Below are 14,405 nucleotides of genomic sequence, written 5' to 3' on the forward strand. Positions count from 1 at the left end.
CATTCATTTGATATGGGTGCCAGGCCATAGTGACATGCCAGGGAATTGTAAGGCAGACAAATTAACGAGAGAGGGCACTACCACTCGTCTCTCTCTTGGTATGGATATTGATGGTATACACCTTTCAATCTACAAACTGCGTGGTACAAGTAGCATTGCCCAACACGAGATGGGTTGATAGTCTGACAAGTAATACTACAAAAGATTCAACTCGTTCCAAAACTGTTCAAAATGGAACGCCAGGCGCTGAAAGACGTTACTTAATCGGTGAAGGAAAAACGTATCTATGTTAGTTGCTTTGACCACGGGCCACTATATTCTAGGTCGACAAGCCCAAAGATTGAACGCACCTCATTTCAACTAGTGTAGAAGATGCAAGAATGAGGAGGAAGAATCTGTCAGATATCTTGTTTATCACTGTCCCGCGTGGCGGGCCACTAGGTTTAGATACTTTGATTCATCGTTCTTTAATAATACAGGGTGGCTGATGAATTTTGCTACATTAAGAAACTCAAATAACTTTTTTTTTAGTGTATGGAATTCATTTATTTTTTTTTTTTTCAAGTTGAAGGTCATTAAATTTTATTAAATGTAGCTTAACTAGTTTTAAAAATAATTGAATTTAAATGCCCCCAAAAAAAAAATTCAACGACAGCAATCGAAGATTCTTCGAATTTTGACCATGTCTGACAGGTACACGAAAAATGGTGACATCCACAGGACTTTTAATATAGCAACAGTAGACGAAGAGACCAAAAAAATAGCAAGAAGCCACTTTGAAAAAATACAGGGACACAATAATGCAGAAATCAACAAACTTCTGGAAAGGGAAAAAAACACTGAAAGACGCTTAAAGAGAACTCGACCAAGCGACTTAATGAATGCTAGAAAATAATAAATGTGCAAAGGGCTTAAATTGCTGTTAAATTGTTGTAAAATTTGTATTATGTAGAGTAAAACTTGTATTGAAAATTTAATAATTGTATTTAATTGTATATAGTATTAATTCGTTTATTTTAATTTTTATCGCTTTGGCACTGGTCATAAGCGATGTATGTAAATCCTGACCAAATTGTTAAACAACGTACTTAATGTCAATGGACAGATGTATAAAATAAAGGGGATAAAAAAAAAAAACAAAAAAAAAATGCCCCCCATGCTCGTTGACACAAGTGCGGCATCTTAGTAAAAAGTTGTTCATTGCTGCTTTGAGAGTTGCGACAGGAATAGCCGCAATTGTTGCCCGAATGGATTGTTTTAGTTCATCCAAATTTGTTGGCTTTGTTTTATAAACTTCTTGTTTACATAAACCCCACAAGAAAAAGTCAGGTGCAGTAAGGTCAGGCGACCTGGGGGCCAACGAAATTCGGAGTTTCTTGAAATCAGTTTATTGGGAAATTTTCGTCGCAACTCTGTCATAACAGTCTGGGCTATGTGAGACGTTGCCCCATCTTGTTGAAACCACACAGAGTTGAAAGGAATTCTCTTTCGGCGTAGTTCTGGACAGAAAAATTCTTTCAGCTTATTCAAATAACGGTCTCCAGTAACCGTAACGGTGTGACCATTTTCTTCAAAAAAATAAGGCCCGACAATACAGCGTGAAGGAACCGCACACCACACTGTCACGCGAAGAGGATGCAATTCCGTCTCGTGGAGTATCTGTGGGTTAGAAGTACTCCATATTCGACAATTTTGTTTGTTCACATTGCCGTTTAAATCGATATGGGCCTCATCAGACATGAAAAGGCAGTTTAACATGTTTTGGTCTTCTTCCACCATTTGCAGGATCTTCTGGCAAAATTCCAAGCGAATCGGCAAGTCTGCTGCATTCAGTTTGTTAACCATATGAATTTTGTAGGGAAATAAGTCTAAATCTTTGTGCATTATTGTTTGCAAAGTCTGTCGGCTGACACCAAGTTGAGCAGATAAGCTTCTTGTTGAAACCCTTGGATTGCTTTGTATAGCTGCAGCTACAGCAGCGATCGTTTCCTCCATCCGAACTGGTGGGTTTCGATGATAAGGCCTTCTTGCAACTGTTCCTTGCTCAGCAAAATTATTCACCAGTCTCATTATGGTCCATCTGCTCGGGGGATCGCCGCCAAACATCCGCCTGTACTCTCTCTGTACCAAAACTACGGACTCCAGTGCGTGATAGCGGCGGACTATCCAAATTCATGTTTGCGTGTCCCAGTTATCCATTTTAATAAATTTTAAAGATCAATCTGCAAATTAAAACAAAAACGGAACAGATAACTTAAAAAGAAAAAAAGTTATTCAATTTTTTTTTGGTAGCGGCTTTCATCAGCCACCCTGTACTTATGACTTTGAGATACGAGTATAAATATCTGCGAGATAAATGGGTTTGCACTAAAAAAACCGTTGTTTAACGAGGAGTTGCAGGTCGGCAACTGTCTGGGTTAGGTAAGGTAGTGCTGGCTGATCTATAAAAGGATCCTCTATGGTCTATTGCGTTACCAGTTCTATGTATTTGGAGTCGGATTATTATTTTATGTAATTCTTAATGTACGTCTTCGCGAGGCTTAAGAACTCGTTCAGCTTTTTGTCGGCAATATCCCTCAAGGAAGAAAAATATGTTGATCCTAGGCACATTTCTCGATTCCTACAAAGAGCAGAACAGTGGCAGTTTTGTACGTGGTTGACTGTACCTTTTGGTGTGTTTTATTTGAAAAAAAAAGAATCAGTTCTTAGCCTCTAAAACAGCACCCGTTTAATATAAACTTGTAATAATAACAACAAGTGTTCGAGGGGATATCCTGCTGTCACAAAACCCAATAAAATATCCTAGCAAAACAAACAATGTAAACAGAAAGAAGAAACGAAATAGACTGGAAACTCAATCCACGCATATACCCTTCAAGCCAATACTCGTATGTGTGTATATGTGTATGGATGCGTGTATGTGCAATATATACAATACTTAGCGAAGGCCTTTCAAAATAATTGCAAACCTTAGAAGGATGACGGGGTACAAGAAAAAACCACTCAAATGAAATCAAATAAAATAAATGCACTCTGGTGGTAAAATAAGAAAACATTCTCACATACACACACACACACGCGTACATCGATATGTGTGCAGGCGACAATTGGGAATACTCTCGCGCAAAGCCCAACCGCATTACCAAAAACAGCAGAAAGCGAATTCTCATCATTACCAGCAACAAATAAGAAATCAAATAAAGGCTTTTGACAAAGCGTCGATTGAAAAAGAAAAAGAATATTAGAAAGAGAGAAAAAAGTAGACAGCCTCAGTGGTACAAAGCTTAGCGATGAAAGTCCCAAGGGCAGTGCCATAAAGCATTGTGCAGAGTAAATGAAAGTTTGACAACCCAGTAAGAAATGTAATACGAAGGAAAAGTTAGAGTTAAACTCGATCGTATATTACAAAAATAGGTTTTTGTATGAATAAGTTGGTAAAAACAATGGATTTACTTAAAAAACGTTGATTTGCCGGCTCGAGGCGAGACTAAAATACTCCGCTGATTGTCTTTGTCCTTTGTGTGGTTGAACCACTTTCTCGTATCAAGCGCAGGTATGTTTTTCTGCATTTCATTTTTTTCATTTTTTTTAGGCGTTCACTCATGGATGCCGTGGTGAGGGATTTTTACACTAGAACATCAAAAAAAAACTTGTTTGCAGTATTTAAGGTTATATAACAAGATAAGGTACTCCTTTCTCAAAAAGTTCGTTATCGTTTCTTCAGTAATATTTGTTTTTTTTTTAATGTTAAGAAGAGTTGAGAGAAGGAGATTCATTATTCTTGCATAACTTCAGAAGGAGCAAAAAATTAGATTTGCACCTTCAAAAACATCAAATTTTATAATAATCAACAAATTTTCAATAGCACTAAATTCTTTTCAGCATAAACTTTAAATGCAAAAGTGACCTGTTTTAGCATTTCTTTACTTATAAATTTTTTTTTTAACTCTCAGTTTTGGTAGCTTCAAATTAGAAAAAGAAACAACTACCAAACTCAAAATTGTTCGCATCTTGGCTATAAAGAAGCACAAAATTTGTTGAGAGGAGCAAAGGATTGGCAACACACTGCATTACCACACTAATGTGACGTCATGCACTCTCTGACGGGTACAATATTGATTATATCATTCCTGGCACCAACTGAGTGTGAACATAGCAAGCACTGAGCATCATCATCATTGTTTTCAAGAATCCCAAGCGGGATATAGGGCACAACACCTACGCGCCATATCGTCCGATTACTGGATAACGCTTCTAGCTTAACCCGAGTTGAGCCATCTCGCGATCCACAGTTCTTTCCATGTTTCCCTTGGCCTGCCAAGTGTTCTTCCTTTCGATGTGGCTGGGTTCCATTCCATTGCCTTTTTCGTTATGTTCACATCCATTTCTGTCTTAGAAGACACTGGAGTAGAATCCAAATGTTTAGCAGCTCCATATTTGCTTTTCCCAGAAATTCCTTTTCAAGCATTATATTTGACCAGAAACTTCGGAATATAATCCTTAGGCAGCGGTTGGCGAGAACTTGTAAGCGACTGTTTATGATTTTCTAGGTAAAGCTACTGTACAGCAGTACCGACAACACATTCGACTTGAAGAGCCTAATCTTTAAACTGGAACTCAGGTGGTTGTTTCGCCCTACAAAGTACAAGATCCCGAACGCCCCTCTGGCTTTTTCGTTTCGGGAGCGTATGTCTATGTCCATACCACCGCCCGAGGTATTTTTCCTGCCGAGATAAGTAAGTTTCTCCACTGTTGCGATAGGGTTACCTGCAATCTCTACACACCCACCCGTTTTATTTGACAGACTCTTCACCTTCGTCTCGTCAAAATTGATTTGAAGGCGAGCAGACGTGGCTTCCCTTTAAGGCGCGGAGCCCATTTCCTTAAAATCGGGTAGGCGATATGCCAAAAGGCACATAGATCGCATAGTCGATGTGTTGTAGCTTACTAGTCATCGTCCATTTAAGACCGCAGTTGTGAAGAGGGCTTAAGGCTGTTTCGAGGACGGCTCCTATTACTAAGTGGAATAACATGGGCTATAGAGTACTCCGCTTCGAACTTCGAATGATTATACACGCGTAACTCTAAATTGACCAACTCTGATCTGAAAGAGCGATGATACCGAGTAATTCCGACGCACCGAAACACTGAACTTTGGGTTTCACTGGGTCATGCAGAATGATTTCCTAGCGGGTCTTCGGCATGCCAGCAACAACTTGCACTATGTAGTGTATTAACAAAATGCACCAGCAGCAACAACAAGTCTCATACGAGCAAATCAAACCGCAACTGCTGTTAAATTTTGTGTCGCCTCATTAGGAGTCTTCCTTTGTGCCCAAACGAAGCTAGCAGGTCATTGCATAAACGAGGACACATCCACTTATACGCTTTCGCACTCACACATGCATGCAATTGAGTGTGAGTATGTCAAACAATCAACCCACTGAACGTTCAACCGAGCGGCCGATGGATGTCGCACTCTTGGAGATGTCACTGCATGTTGCCAGCCTCATTTCAAGGGTGCAATTAAGTACTCAGCCGTGTCTAATGTCGATGGGCAATGATGGGCTAAAGATGTGCGTGCATATGTGCAAACATGTGGGTATTCACACACGCACACATACCCTTACAAAAGGCACACATAATGCCGTATGCGATTCGACTTTGTCTTAGCTACTTTAGAATTTACCTTGGCACTTGTTCCAAATATTCAATTTCAAGTATAAGCCGAAATTCGCATGCAGTCACACAAAGTGCTGTATGCAAGTATATTTGTGTGTGTGTGAATGATTACCCTATTTCAAAGTTCGAAAATCTATCGTACCTACTTACATACAGACACATACATATATACATTCATATGTAGTCAGTTCCAGCACTAACCATCCATGTGCTCACCTGACCTCAAGAGATCGCAGTCCTCGTAATTGTATGTATGTACGTATGTATTTTATGTACACACACATACATGTGCATGTGTGCGGTTAAGTCATGAAATCCATTCATGTAATCACAATAGACTATTTGAATAGTTGTACTCATCAATGACAATTGTGCCCCGATGAGTATTTGAATTTGTTGCTGTTACTGTTGTCAGCTGGTCTATTGGGAAATTAAGGGTTGAAGGGTTTGCGTGTTGCATCTTCAAGTTGTTGCATGTGCTAGTGCATGTTCAAAAAGCTTACGAAAATTTCATTCAAAATATCATTTTTTGTCTAAGTAAATCCAGCCGAGCCAAAATATAAAGGAAATTATTTTTTCTATTACCCTGATGGGTTGGTAAAATCTCTGTAAAAAAAATTCATTCGTCTTAAGTTTATTTTAATTAGAAAAATACCGTTATACCAAGAATATATCTTTTTGTAAGTGTGGTTTGCGCTCCGAGCTTCGCTAAGGTATCTCAATATGCATTCCTATTATCCTTTGCACAGGACGACGTACAGGTAGAAATCGTAATTTATGTTATATGAGAGGTGGGAGTGGTTTTAGCTATTTTCAATCATTTTTATGATTATACATACCTAGAGCGGCTGCTATTACCAAATGAGTTGGTGCATGGCAAAAATTCCGTAGTGCCTAGTCTCGAAATTTCAGGTATGAAATAACAAATGATAAGAAAAATTTTTCTATTGCCCTGAAAAAGCTTCTCTTGAAAAATCATCTGATGTTCGAAGTCAGCATAAAACTGTAGGTTCCTCCATTTGTAGAAAAACATCAAGACGCGCTCCACAAATAGATGGAGGAGATCAATTAACCAATAAAGGATGTAATCGCTAATTATATATAGTATATAAAGGGTTTTCCAATAACAGGTGTTATTTTGAATAGCCCGCTATTTCGGTAGATGTCAATTTTGAAGCTGTCATTTTTTGATATTTGACAAGTAGAAACTACGCCATTAATAAAAATGGAACGATACACGATGAAACAACGCAATGAATCCACTATAAAAATGGTGAAAATTTGGCAGAGAGGGTTCGTAAAACTCGAACAGGGTCATCGATCCTTGTCGGACCGCAATACAGAAATTCGTGAAAAATTCGAGCTGTTGGGACAAGTTAGTGATGTGAAGAATAAAATCCGTGCACGTCGCTCAAGAACAACCGAAAATTGCTGTTGAAGAAAACTCAGGTTTGTCCATTCTTCGTCGTTCTTTGGAATTAGGCCCTCCCCAAACGTCATTACACCGTATTTTGCATTAAGATTTGGGTCTTAAGGCTTATAAAGTCCAGTTAACACAAGAACTCAAGCCAACCGTTCATTAACAACGTCGTTTCTTTGCTGATTGGGTCGTTGAAATGTATGAAAATGATTCGGAATTCCATCGAAAAATCATCTTGAGTGATGAGGCCCATTTCCACCTCGGTGGCTCCGTCAGCAAGCAAAATTATGGGATCTAGGGGTTCAGAAAATCTAAGAGTTATTGTTGAAAAGTCTTTCTATCCTCAACGTATGACTGTTTGGTGCGGTTTATGGTCCGGCAGAGTCGTTAGACCTTACTTTTTCGGAAATGAAGCTCCAGCAACAGTTACGGTGAATGGATTGCGATCGAGAGATGATTAACAATTTTTTATGACCGGAATTAGATGGTATTGAACTCGACAACGTTTATTTTCAACAAGATGGCGTTACGTGCCACACAAGCAATGAAACTATTTATCTTTTACGGGAATAACATGTATGTAGGTAAGTAATTTAGTAAAGTAAGCGACCTCAACCCATCGAGTCCCGAGTAATAATCAACCAAAAGCAACCGGTTTAGAAAAATGACACTAAAGCTAAGCGAATCTACGAACTATCTGGAAATAATACTCAAAAAAGATGAACTGAATTCAAAATATTCAGGAGCGGATGTGGAAGGTAATAAATTTGAGTCTGAATATCTTAATCATATACCCCAATAGGAAGAAATGTGTCGCAAGTGCCGTCCTGATGATACTTCAATCTAAAAACTGGAAACTGAAAAAATCCATCATACTAATATTCTTGCTGATCCATACGGATCAAATACAAAGGTACACGGCGTCTTCATGTTGTAGGGAGTCGTAGACCGAAACAATTTCAAGATCCGACGACTATTTTTGGTTCTGCACAGGCTAGTTAGTTTTATTGGATCATAGTGCATTGCGATCTCTGATACGTTATGTTGTGCCTTCACATTGGTCTTTATGGAAGGCTTCTAGTGAATTGAATTAGAGCACTTTTTTGGTTCTACACTAAGGGGCACAATAAGATGCCTATCCGGAAAAAACGCTTCCATACTACTGTAGCATATTTCCAGCCGAACTAGAGACATTACATGAAACTGTTAACGGCTACCTCTTAAATTTGGATTAGATTCGATTAGATTACTTCGAGGTTTGTACTTCGACTTTACAGTCTTTTGTGCCCTCTACTCATCACAGTACCTCATCTAGACGCAGTCTCCTTATTAAACTCAAGATAGAGCTCGGTTGGATTGAGCGTATGTGCCTCTCTCCTGGCTACAGTTGACTGAGATGTCTCAGCCTTCTCCGCGCTATAGCGCTACATTGATAAGATGCATTGGGGTCTCCTGGGATTGGTTGCAGAAACGACAAGAATCAGTGGACCATATCCCAATTATGTGCATATGACTACGCAGTCTACAGTGGCCTGTGGGAATGCTCGTGAGCATTCTCAGTTTATCCTTGGAGAAAGTTATGAGTTTTTAGTCGCAACAAATAATATCTACTCATAAAGCTGCGTTGCCTTCAAGACTATATCATGATTTATTGGAAAAGCAAACTGCTGCAGAATCCTTTATGTTATGAAAGAACAGTTCGTTTTTCATCTGGTATGGATAATGGAGGCCGCCGTAGCCGAATGGGTTGGTGCGTGACCACCGTTCGGAATTCACAGAAAGAATGTAGGTTGGAATCTCGGTGAAACACCAAAATTAAGAAAAACATGCAATGTCAAACCTCCGAGTGAATTTCTGCCATGAAAAAGCTCCTCATAAAAATATCTGCCGTTCGGAGTCGGCTTGAAACTGTAGTTCCCTCCATTTGTGGAACAACATCAAGACGCACACCACAAATAGGAGGAGGAGCTCGACCAAACACCCAAAAAGGGTGTATGAGCCAATTATGTATATAAGGATAATGAAGCATTGTAAAATACCAGTCAAAAAACCAAGCAACGCAAAAGACAGATAAGGTTGCAGAAAAGGATACTTCCGTAAAAATTTCACTGATCTAAATGTGTTTAGGCATACTGCACGTTTCCTGAAAGCCTTTCAATTGAGTCGCCAGTTGGACACTCCAAGTAAAGCCAAGTCCCTCTCCACCTGATCTTTCCAACGTAAAGGAGGCCTTCCTCTTCCTCTGCTACCACCAGATGGTACCACAAGGTAGACTTTCAGGGTCGGAGCGTTTGTATCCATTCGGACGACATGACCCAGCCTTTATTCACTGCGCTATGTATGTCTATCGTCGTAAAGCTCATCTGCAGTTGGTGAATTCATCGGCAACTTCATTTCTTTGAACAGCGCGGTGTTCTAGAACCCATATAAGTACAAGGTTATTCCGTCTTGCAACATAATTAAGCTTCTTCTTACTTTTTTGAAAAGTCTTTGTGGTTTACTTTGAGCTCTCCAGGGCCTTCAGTGCAGCTTGACTGTCACTCTGTTTCTCGCTCCATCTCTTCTCAATTATACATTCTGCTAATTTCAGTATGGCAAAAATTTCCTTTTGCAAAACAGTTGTAATTTCTCCCATAGGCACAGTGATACTTATTACTATTGTTTAAGTATCACCCGGCTCGAGAACCTATTTCCTTCTTGGACCCATTGGCAAAGAAAATATCCGTAAAATTTCTTTGAATGCACTCATTGCGTGAGCAGAGACATGACATCAAATTTCCTTCCAAATGATAAACAGCTACTGTACTGGAAAGGAATTTCATCTAATTTTAACAAAAATTAAATTCTGTATGTACTTTTAACACGAAAAAGAATTTTTAGAAATGCTGAAGTCGAATGGAAGGATTTTTTTTCCATATGGTAACTAGTCTAAAACTGGTTATTTTCGAAACATATTGGAATAGAATTTTTTCTTCGTATCAATTGGTATTCAACTAGTATTTTGCTGATGCATGGCTGATCAATTGACATTTCGTAGGACATCTCCATATTAAAAATTGCTTATTGGTAGCATGGAAAATAGCATGAATATAGTAGGGGAAAAGTGAACTGGTAGTATTCTAGTTCACAACTGGTATTTTTCCCTGCATGGTATGAACTGAATGAAATAGAGAAACTCATATATATGGATTTGAGTGGAAATATCTAGGTAAAATGAATGAGGTAATTATTTGCTGATCTGAAAAAAAACAATTTTTTTTTTTTTGCAAAATATGAAAGCATACTTTCTAAAAAGCAATTGAATTAGTAATAAGTTTTCAATGATTCTAAATGGTTGAAATTGTTCACGTGCATTTGTATGTATGCAGCAATTAAATAAAATTTGATGCTATAGATTCATGGCAAATGGCATTGGATTGTAAATACATTAGTATTTTTGAAAGTTGTAAGCATTTCGTGCTGTATTAATCCGTGAAAACAAAAAAAATACTAAATATTACGCAATAAATCATTTTGCAAAAACAAAAAAATGTGCGCATGTGTGATAATTTATTCAAACATTCACTGGAATAGTTTGCACTTGAAAATTAAAAATTATTGAAATGTCTCCGACATTTGTAATCGCTTGTCCCTGATACAAATTTATTCAATTGGAATGTATGAAAATATTTAAAAATGCGATTATTATACAGCTACATATATATACGAGGTGTGTTCAACTATAGATATGTATATGTGAAAGGTGTGTTCAAAAAGTATGATTACCTTTTATTTCTCTGAAAAAAATATTTATTTGTGTTCTTTACGGTTGAGTTCCATATTGAATGATGATGTTGTTTTGCTTTGGTTGGAAAATTAAAACAAAATTAGACTCCCCATCAAAATTTTCGGTAGATTTTTCATCATTGATTATTAAATTATGAAGTACTAAAGACACCATTATGGGTTGTTTAGCAATTTTTAAATCTTGGAAATTAACCTAACTCAAATATGTAATATCCTAATATCTCGAAAGAAAGGTCGAACTTGAAGCAGTGTTAAATCGTATTGGTAACAAATACCCATCGTCCATGAACGGGACCATCCGAAATATTTCCATTATGGAGGAAAAGGAATACGGTTGTCGACGATTGCGCTCATAAGCTGCCAAACAGAGTCATCATGGCAACGCTTCGGGTGACCAACAAATGCGTCTATGAATCAATAATGATAGGGCCGAGATTGCGCCCATCAGGGAGTTCGTGATGTCGTATTAGTGTAGTAGTGCAGTGTTGCCAACACTTTGCTCTCCGCAATAAATCTAGTCCATTTTCATACTCAAAATATAACAATTTTTGAGTTTGGTGCTTGTTTCTTTTTTAATTTGAAACTATCAAAATTGTGAGTTAAACAAAATGTGTAAAATTAAAAAAAGGATATAAAATGCCACTCTGTGGAGACTTTAGAGTGATTTGAAATTTGTTGATTCTTATAAAATTTGATGCTTTGAAAGTGCAAATCTCATCTTTACTCCGTTTGAGGTTATGCAAGATCTACTTCACTCAAAACTGCTTAGGTTAGGTTATGTAGCCAGGTTGCTTGTTTACGACAAGCCACTTTGAGTTCTATCCACTAACTAAGTTGTTTAAATCACTTAAATCTTTTTATGAAGGCAACAAGTGGCTCCAGTGACACATTTTGCAAATTTTCCAGGTCTTCAAAGAAATAATCGCCAAGATATTTGCCACGGCTTATTTGAAATTCTTTGGACATTTACAGAGGAGGTGTTGCAATGACTCAATTTCTTCTCCATCTTCACATTTCCTGCAGAAGTCATTGTGAGGTTCACTCATTCTACTAGGATGCTAGCATGCTAATAGTGCAGTAACACTCTCACAGGTGTTGGCTCTGGTAGTTGATTGCTTGAATCCAAGCAGAAGTTTTGTTCTTGTAAGATTCAGTTTTCGCCAGAGCGTTTTGAAGACCCTGCAGTTAGTAGTCAGATACCACCTTCCATTGGTTTTTTCGAATATGCTCAGATCCATCGCAGTGTAGAGTTCGTTTAGACGAATGCTTATGTCCTCTATCACTCGCTAAAGGTCAAACTCAGAGCCTTTCCTTGCACATTTATCCGGTCATTCATTTTCCTTCACTCCAAGGTCGCCGGGGACGCAACAAAATGTGTTGCTGTGTTGTTGGATAAGCGAGAGTGCTCTCCTGCATTCTTTAACACATCTTGAGTTGATGCGCGGTGAGGGAGGCCAGTGCCGTGATCGCTGATTGGCTATCAACAAAAACGGTAGGGCTTTCCAGAGTTAAGTTCATTAGTCTTAGTCTTCTGGGACCAGATCATATGTGACCAGATGATGAAAAAAAGTAAGGCTAAACAGAACTGAGTGAATTATTGAACCAGTTTTTAAAAAATGTATCTTTTACATAATTAAGAACATCACTTTTTAATTAGAAAAGGCTCGAAAAATGTCAGGAATAAGGAACTAAAACTCCGATTCTAAAGAGCAAAAATATGTTAAATCGAGCTGCGAAATTGGCAATCTGGTCGCACTGATCATCAATTGCGTAAGGGTGACGAAACGAAAACCAGCTGATAATGTCAAATACGCTAAGAGCAAATTAACGGTACCGCGATAGGTGCCACGTCTTGTGCCTATGAATCTGAATTAGGTATCTGCAACAGGCTATAAAAGATACAAAGGAGTAATTTGTGTATATTGCAATTAGTTTTTTAGTTATGTTAACTGAACCACAACTCAGCACGTATCTACCCTTCCTGTTGTGATAGCTAATACCGTACAGTTAGTAACATAAATAAGTATACAGGAGCCTGATTTATGGAATCGTTTGACGCTAACGCTTTCCTTAATATGTAATCAAAATATTTTACACATGTAAATGAGTACTGGGATAAGCTTTCATATGCGCCTTAATTTAGCTGTAAATTTTAGTTACCGTTATCCACGCTTTGCTTTGTCTTTGATGCCAGCGAAATTTATGTCACAAAAGTTAGTATACAGCAAACGATTGTTCAGTTAGCATAACATTTATTTTTACGCATTGATTAAAAAAGTTAAAGCTATTAAAAGGAAATAATTAAAGTGGGTATAAAAATTTAGGGAAGTACGTTTTGTATTAATTTTTGCGACATTTTTAGTAATGGCACCAAGAGGAAAAGAGCTTTCTGATGATTTAAAAAAACTGATTATAAAACATCACAAGGAACATAAATCGTTGCGAGAAAAAAGCTTAGTCTTACGGAAAATCAGGACAAACCCCAAAATAAGAGCCCCAAATTGAAATCTAAAGTTAAAAATGAGCCTGGAAAATAATTTAGCACCCAAACTATTCGCCGGGTTTTGCATAGTGCTAGTTATCATGGGCGCAATGTTAGGAAAAAGCCCTTCGTGAGTAGTGTAAATCGGAGTACACGGATTTCATTCGTAAAAGATCATGAAAAATATGATCAAACGTTTTGGAACCAAGTCATATTTTCTGATTAGTGTAAGTTCAGTATCTGTGGATCTGGTGGCCGTGAAAAAGTTTGGAGAAAAGTTAACGTAGAACTGGATCCAAACAATATGACCGGCACTGTGAAGCATGTAGGGGGCTCTGTGATGGTTTGGGGATGTATGGCTGCGAACAGGGTTGGAAACTTGGTATTTATCGAAAATATTATGGACCGATATGGTTCTTTAAATATTTTGCAAAATGATTTAAAAGAAAGCGCTACGAAATTGGGCCTTGGAAGAACGTTTATCTTCCAGCAGGATAATGACCTCAAGCACACATCCAACATCGTACGAGAGTGGCTGTTATACAATGTGCGAAAACAGCTGAAAACACCGCCACAGTCCCCGGATACCAACCCAATCGAACATTTATAGGAGCATTTAAAGCGGCAAATAAGTAAACATCCCATTAGAAATAAAGAACAACTAAAAAACGTGCTTCAAGAGGAATGGAGTAAAATACCACCAGCTGTAACTGAAAACTTGGTGAAATCAATGCCATCACGACTTAAAGCCATTGTAAAGTCGAATGGTTATCCTACCAAATACTAAGATTTGATTTTAATTATGTTTTTGATTTCACAAATTATTGTAATAATATGATGAACTGTATACTTACTTTTGAGACATGAATTTTTAAAAAGTTTAATATAAAAAGCTATAAGTTGGTTCCTTTTTAAAATTTTGTCATTATTTGGATTAAATATGATTTTTGTATTTCATTCATGTAAATAAAACACAATTTTGTTTTAACTTAGGTTGTTTGAAGGAATCGATTGGGGGAAAATTGAAAGCGCGTC

General features: G+C 37.8%; 1 protein-coding gene across 1 annotated transcript in view; it reads left to right on the forward strand.

Annotated features, from left to right (window-relative positions):
* Positions 1 to 14,405, forward strand: part of LOC129242158 (protein Skeletor, isoforms B/C) — a 167,672-nt gene that overhangs the window by 121,717 nt on the left and 31,550 nt on the right. The window lies entirely within an intron of this gene.

Source organism: Anastrepha obliqua, chromosome 1 (genome assembly GCF_027943255.1).
Source record: "Anastrepha obliqua isolate idAnaObli1 chromosome 1, idAnaObli1_1.0, whole genome shotgun sequence".
In the NCBI taxonomy this organism is placed as follows: domain Eukaryota; kingdom Metazoa; phylum Arthropoda; class Insecta; order Diptera; family Tephritidae; genus Anastrepha; species Anastrepha obliqua.